Source organism: Haliotis rufescens, unplaced genomic scaffold (genome assembly GCF_023055435.1).
Source record: "Haliotis rufescens isolate VD_foot unplaced genomic scaffold, xgHalRufe1.0.p SCAF_36, whole genome shotgun sequence".
Lineage (NCBI taxonomy): Eukaryota > Metazoa > Mollusca > Gastropoda > Lepetellida > Haliotidae > Haliotis > Haliotis rufescens.
Window position 1 is genome coordinate 4,435,661 of NW_025964068.1, and position 7,710 is coordinate 4,443,370.

At 36.1% G+C, this 7,710-nt stretch overlaps 1 long non-coding RNA gene across 2 annotated transcripts; it reads left to right on the plus strand.

Annotated features, from left to right (window-relative positions):
- Positions 1 to 222: 222 nt before the first annotated feature.
- On the plus strand, positions 223 to 6,537 carry LOC124147765. Of its 2 annotated transcripts, XR_007217980.1 has the most exons (7): positions 236 to 312; positions 685 to 722; positions 4,121 to 4,150; positions 4,395 to 4,497; positions 4,852 to 4,916; positions 5,220 to 5,285; positions 6,234 to 6,537. It is a non-coding gene; the product is annotated as an uncharacterized LOC124147765 (long non-coding RNA). The 2 variants fall into 2 exon arrangements; XR_007217979.1 differs by having other exon boundaries at positions 223 to 722.
- The last annotated feature ends 1,173 nt before the right edge of the window (positions 6,538 to 7,710 follow it).

Sequence of the window (7,710 nt, forward strand, 5' to 3'; positions counted from 1 at the left end):
GGATTAACAGAAAATACGTTGATTGATTAATCACTTTTATCTTGCACAGTGGATATGTCAAAAGTGAGTGTTTACATGTCTAGGTTTACTAAAACAAAGGGAATACACTCATACTATGGCGTGAAGTGCCGATGTAAAAACAACATACTTTGTTCAAAGGGTTAACTGATAATACGTTGATTGATTGATCATTGTTATCTATCACTCAATGGATTTTTCAGGAACCGTGGACGTTATGAAAATAGTTGTCACGTGGGCTTTCTCAGCCGACCCTTGAGACTTGACACCTAGGCTCCTTTGTGATTTCTGCAGGTATTTACAGAAACATGATGGACAACCAAGCAAATGTCATCTGGTTGCATTGTAAACATAAAATTATGCCAATTATGTGACTAGATTAGTCTTTTGAGGAGAAAATGTAGTACAAAATTAGCCTAAAAAGTCCAAAATTGGCCAGCTTCAAAGACAATTTTCAAGTAACCAAGCATTCTCTTATATCAAAGTTCAACCATTTTTCTCTCTGTTTCAATGGTTTTTATCATGGTTCCAAACTCAGTGTTGGTGTGGGAATGATTAAAAGAAATTCTACTTTGGGAGCGTCCACACTCCCACTTTCACCACTGATTGTCACTTCAATACGGATTAATCATGTTAATACTAAAATTACTTTAATTTACTATTCAGGTTCCCTTCGAGTCACAGCTGATTTCTTTGAAAACAAGGTGAGATATTACCATGTATTACCATTACACATGTATCTGCAAAAACCATAGTACATCTAGCTGCAAAAAACATAGTACATCTAGCTGCAAAAAACAAAGTACATCTAGCTGCGGAAACCATAGTACATCTAGCTGCAGAAACCATAGTACATCTAGCTGCAAAAAACATAGTACATCTAGCTGCAAAAACATAGTACATCTAGCTGTGGAAACCATAGTACATCTAGCTGCAAAAAACATAGTACATCTAGCTGCAAAAACATAGTACATCTAGCTGTGGAAACCATAGTACATCTAGCTGCGGAAACCGTAGTACATCTAGGTGCAGAAACCATAGTACATCTAGCTGCAAAAAACATAGTACATCTAGCTGCAAAAAACATAGTACATCTAGCTGTGGAAACCATAGTACATCTAGCTGCAGAAACCATAGTACATCTAGCTGCGGAAACCATAGTACATCTAGCTGCGGAAACCATAGTACATCTAGCTGCAAAAAACATAGTACATCTAGCTGCGGAAACCATAGTACATCTAGCTGCAGAAACCATAGTACATCTAGCTGCGGAAACCATAGTACATCTAGCTGCGGAAACCATGGTACATCTAGCTGCAGAAACCATAGTACATCTAGCTGTGGAAACCATAGTACATCTAGCTGTGGAAACCATAGTACATCTAGCTGCGGAAACCGTAGTACATCTAGCTGCAGAAACCATAGTACATCTAGCTGCAGAAACCATAGTACATCTAGCTGCAAAAAACATAGTACATCTAGCTGCAAAAACATAGTACATCTAGCTGTGGAAACCATAGTACATCTAGCTGCGGACACCGTAGTACATCTAGCTGCGGAAACCATAGTACATCTAGCTGCAAAAAACATAGTACATCTAGCTGCAGAAACCATAGTACATCAAGATGCAAAAACCATAGTACATCTAGCTGCAAAAAACATAGTACATCTAGCTGTGGAAACCATAGTACATCTAGCTGCAAAAAACATAGTACATCTAGCTGTGGAAACCATAGTACATCTAGCTGCAAAAAACATAGTACATCTAGCTGCAGAAACCATAGTACATCTAGCTGCAAAAACATAGTACATCTAGCTGTGGAAACCATAGTACATCTAGCTGCAAAAACATAGTACATCTAGCTGTGGAAACCATAGTACATCTAGCTGCAGAAACCATAGTACATCTAGCTGCGGAAACCATAGTACATCTAGCTGCGGAAACCATAGTACATCTAGCTGCAAAAACCATAGTACATCTAGCTGCAAAAAACATAGTACATCTAGCTGCAAATAACATAGTACATCTAGCTGCAGAAACCATAGTACATCTAGCTGCAAAAACCATAGTACATCTAGCTGCAAAAAACATAGTACATCTAGCTGCAAAAAACAAAGTACATCTAGCTGTGGAAACCATAGTACATCTAGCTGCAGAAACCATAGTACATCTAGCTGCAAAAAACATAGTACATCTAGCTGCAAAAACATAGTACATCTAGCTGTGGAAACCATAGTACATCTAGCTGCGGAAACCATAGTACATCTAGCTGCAGAAACCATAGTACATCTAGCTGCAAAAAACATAGTACATCTAGCTGCAAAAACATAGTACATCTAGCTGTGGAAACCATAGTACATCTAGCTGCGGAAACCGTAGTACATCTAGGTGCGGAAACCATAGTACATCTAGCTGCAAAAAACATAGTACATCTAGCTGCAAAAAACATAGTACATCTAGCTGTGGAAACCATAGTACATCTAGCTGCAGAAACCATAGTAGATCTAGCTGCGGAAACCATAGTACATCTAGCTGCGGAAACCATAGTACATCTAGCTGCAAAAAACATAGTACATCTAGCTGCGGAAACCATAGTACATCTAGCTGCAGAAACCATAGTACATCTAGCTGCGGAAACCATAGTACATCTAGCTGCGGAAACCATAGTACATCTAGCTGCAGAAACCATAGTACATCTAGCTGTGGAAACCATAGTACATCTAGCTGTGGAAACCATAGTACATCTAGCTGCGGAAACCGTAGTACATCTAGCTGCAGAAACCATAGTACAACTAGCTGCAGAAACCATAGTACATCTAGCTGCAAAAAACATAGTACATCTAGCTGCAAAAACATAGTACATCTAGCTGTGGAAACCATAGTACATCTAGCTGCGGACACCGTAGTACATCTAGCTGCGGAAACCATAGTACATCTAGCTGCAAAAAACATAGTACATCTAGCTGCAGAAACCATAGTACATCAAGCTGCGGAAACCATAGTACATCTAGCTGCGGAAACCATAGTACATCTAGCTGCAAAAACCATAGTACATCTAGCTGCAAAAAACATAGTACATCTAGCTGTGGAAACCATAGTACATCTAGCTGCAAAAAACATAGTACATCTAGCTGCAGAAACCATAGTACATCTAGCTGCAAAAACATAGTACATCTAGCTGTGGAAACCATAGTACATCTAGCTGCAAAAACATAGTACATCTAGCTGTGGAAACCATAGTACATCTAGCTGTGGAAACCGTAGAACATTTAGCTGCGGAATCCGTATACCAGCTGCACATATTGGGGTAGTAATTATAGGGTGCAACATCACAGAGTTATAGTTTCTGCAGCCAGACTACATCTTATGCTTAAACTTAATTATACATATCTCTGACATTAATTATGTTTGATTTGTCATAACACTATCCAGAATTCCCAACTACACTCAGCTGCCAGCTAGACTTTCTTAATGAGTTCAACTCAGATACCCCTGTTTCCTACCCTGCAGTACCTTGTCTTTGCTATCATGGACAGGTTGAGTGAATAGTTGTTGTTTTAGTTTTAGGACTTTATAAATTTTGATTTTTTTTTAGTTTCCATGGCAACAAGTTGGACTTAACATTAATATGAGGGTGGGGTTGGTTCGCGGAGTATAACTGAAAAAACGTTCAATACTTTCTAACAAAACTTAGCATGTCTACCAGGCACATTCTGAAATGGTCCCTTTAATATTTAGAAATTTTTGAATGTTTTTTTTTTTTAACATTTTTATGGCAACAAGTTGGACTTAGGTTCTATGAGGGTAGGGTTCATTTCCAGAAAATAACTGCTAAACCATTTAGTATTTTGAATCAAACACATGCTGAACTGGTGCCTTTTGCTATTCAACAATTTTAGGACGCTTTATTTTAAGGTTTTCATGGCAGCTCTTTGAACTTGGGCTTAAAGAAATGTTGGGTTAGTTTACCTGGTTTTTGGACCATTACATGTTAAGGTTGGCAGGGAATAGAGATGACTTCGTCGACTATATGCTTGTTGAAATTGAAACTGTTAAAGCGGAAACTGTCTAATGAATTGACTGTTTGACTTCTCTTCACAGAAATCAGAAGTTTGCAGTTACATTAAGAGGGTAAGTTCAGGTAATATACTCTATAAAGTACATGGCCATGGAGAATGATCTGAAGTCCTAAAAATGCACATCACATCTGGCCAAAATAAACCAATTCAATGTATGTATCCTTTCCTTTTATATAACACTGTTGTTGATATTCCTGTATATCACATTGAAAGTTAACAGTCACATATACACCAACATCACACAACAGTCAATATAAAATGAATGTGGCATTCTTAAGGCACTTTTGTCTTTACAGTGAGGACAAAGAAGGACGTGGTGAGAGACACAACTGGTTTGTTACCAAGTATCCCTACCATGAAGTCAAGGCTGGATTTGGGTCAGATTTTGTGTCTGCTGAAGTAAGGAAATGAATTCATATGTACAGCTAAATTTCATTAAAGTATGAGAATGATAATGTTCACAATTAAGTCCTAAGTCCACAATTTAGTAGAGAAAATTTCCAAAATTTCATTGTTGAAAAAGTTTCAATCCCATGACTGTAACAATTCTTATGTTGTGATAGTAATCATCATCTTATGCAATAAACACAATGTACATGTTCTTTTGTTTCTGACATACACTTTTCTGCATATATGTAAAATATAAGTGTTCATGAAGATTAAAGTAAAATGTTTGGGGGAAAAAATGGCAAATAGTTGATGATATCAGTTGCTCAGTGAATTGTACTTTATACATGGCAAAACAAATTTCAGATGTATGGGCACATACTTCAGTGGCTGGGGCAATCCTTGACACGCCGTCTAGTGAGAGATAAACGGTAAGAATAATGGTGAATAGTGTAGATTCTTTTCTAAAGTCCCCAATGCAATGGCACAAATTTAAAATCAGTGTAAATTCACAGTTTTATGCATGTTGTTTTGAGCATATATTTACCAGTGTTTACCAAATTGAATGAGAACAGAGCAGTAGTTAAATGTGATTAGGAAAAGTTTACATCTAAAGCATATTCACAGAAGAAGCTTATCATTTGATTAGACATACAGATGAAATTGATACATTGAAAATTGCTCATGGTCTAAATTTCACATTAATGTCACTGACCACCTTTGATTCCTTTCAGTCGCCCTTACACTAAGCCAGTGACTCAGATCTTTACTGTGCCGGAACTTCCAATTGAGTACACACAGTAAGCACAGAAAATACAATTTATTATTCTATTTCTATCGGTGAAATACTGCATTTATCGGTTAAAATAAAACCTGCATCTACACTGAGTTAGATATCAAAATAAAAAAGTAAACAATGTGATGACTTAATGTGTATCACCAGGCAACAAGACGACTGACACAGTGAATGTACTGAATTTGCGAGTCATCGGTCCGGTTTTCATAAAATTCAGCAATAAGGAAGAATAGAATAAATAGAACATTTGACTTTTCCTGTCGAATACCGTGTTTATGTCATCTCGTGAAGTTGAAAAGTTTAATTTTTACACTTGCGGCTACGCCACTCATGAAAATACAAACTAGTCAACTTCACTCGACGAGATAAACACTGTATTCGACAGGAAAAGTCAAATATCCTCTATACGTGTTTGTCTCCTTCAGTTAGGAAAACAAACATGTCTGTTACATTTCATTATTGACAATTTTAGGTTGTATTATCTGAAGCAGACATGTTCCAGAAATATAATAGTATGTATTATGTGTACAGGTTTGCTTGTTTGATTTCTGGTACATAGTTATAGGTACAATGTTGTTAGATACGTTATTATTAAACACTCACTGGAATGAATGCTAAACAGAAACGAACCAATTTGGTGAAAGGGAACAGAAATTCAGTCATATTTTGTTAGAATATATCCCACATTGGAAAAACAGTATTGTGAAAATGGAGACACCAAAGAATGAGATAATAGTCTTGTAAAGTAATAATCAAGTACAATGTAACTAGTGAAGCTACTGAAAATAAATATATTCATTGTAATTGTAAAAAACTAATTCTTTGAATTTTTGGCAAGTAAATGATTTCCAATTATTCCAGTTACAACTTACATTTATGAAACTGGAACTGGAGATATTTATTTTATTCTTAAAATTGAGTCTGGTTATAAATATGCTCTAATTTATTACAGGGCTGCATGGCACTGCATCGGTATGTGGCCATTAAGGAAGTAATCATATTCCTTGCTGAGAAACTGACAGGGAGAACCTACTCTTCAATCAACCCAGAGTGTCAAAGGACAGAATTGCATTCAAAAGAGCTTTAATTGCATAATTATGATGCTCCTTTGAAAGGGTTACTGTTTTAATGAATGCAGCCAACTCATTGATGCCTTGATGTGGTTTGGTTGTTCTCTGTACCTTTCTTTCATTCACATATGGACCCGTGAAGATTCCAGGGTAGAACAGGTCTTCAGCAACCATCCTTGCCGTAAAAGGCGACTAGGCTTGTTGTAAAAGGCGACTAACAGGATCGGGTGGTCAGGCTCGCTGACTTGGTTGATACATGTCATCGATCCCCAATGCGTAGATCGATGCTCATGATGTCAATCACTGGATTGTGTGGTCCAGACTTGATTATTTTACAGACCGCCATCATATAGCTGGAATATTGCTGAGTGTGGCGTTAAACAACAAACAAACAAACAAATCATTCACATATGTGTATAGAACATGCCTCAGTCTCCTCCCATTGATGTATATTTCAGTTGAATATAGTAAAACCATGTTAGTGCAGATCATTGTGTGTGTTAAACTTATCCATGTTTATGAATTTCCAAACTATTTGATGTAGCATGTTTTGGTGAATCAATAATCGAAAAAAGAATAGGGGTATACTATAGAAACAGATCTTAACGGTTCTCCTTGTAACTAACCTGATCATAAAGAAAAGGCATGTGTATCATTATAGCAGTAAACTTGTGCTTTTAGCTATTTCTGGATTTATTGAAAGTCTGTCTGTTGACATTGAAACAATTTGAACTTGGATTTAGATGGAGTGGGGTGTTGTTCAAGATCAAAATTTAAGAATTATGAGACATGTTTTCATTAAACATGCAGAATTATTAATCAGATAGTGGACAATTGTCTTTTGCTACTGAACAATGTTTTAAGGTTTCAAGTTGTTACTTTTTCTGGAATAAAGTTTGAGTTACATTCAGTTGAGTTGAATTTCTTTAAAAGAAGAAAGAATATTAATGATATCTTCAAAACAAATTGGAAAATGATCAGTCAGATATTGTTGATGTGACTTTGGATATGTTTGAATATAGACAATTTTTTTATAACTTTTTATTTTTTATTCTTATTTATGAGATTGGTGATATATTGTGAGGCTGCAGGGGGATGTGTCATATTCTCATGACTCTTGTTATCAGTGTTTGTTTAATAACATTAGCAGTTTACATTGAATGTCAAAATAAACTTTGCTAAAATATATTTAGATGTAAATTTCCTAAAAGGTGTGATTTGATCATCATATGATCATCAGTTTGTTCATTTGAAAAGCATAGCAGTAACCATTTTCTGGTTATTATCAATAATTTTGGCTGATGTCATCATTGATTAATACTTACAATTGAGTAAACCTGTTCTTAAAAAAGTTAGTAA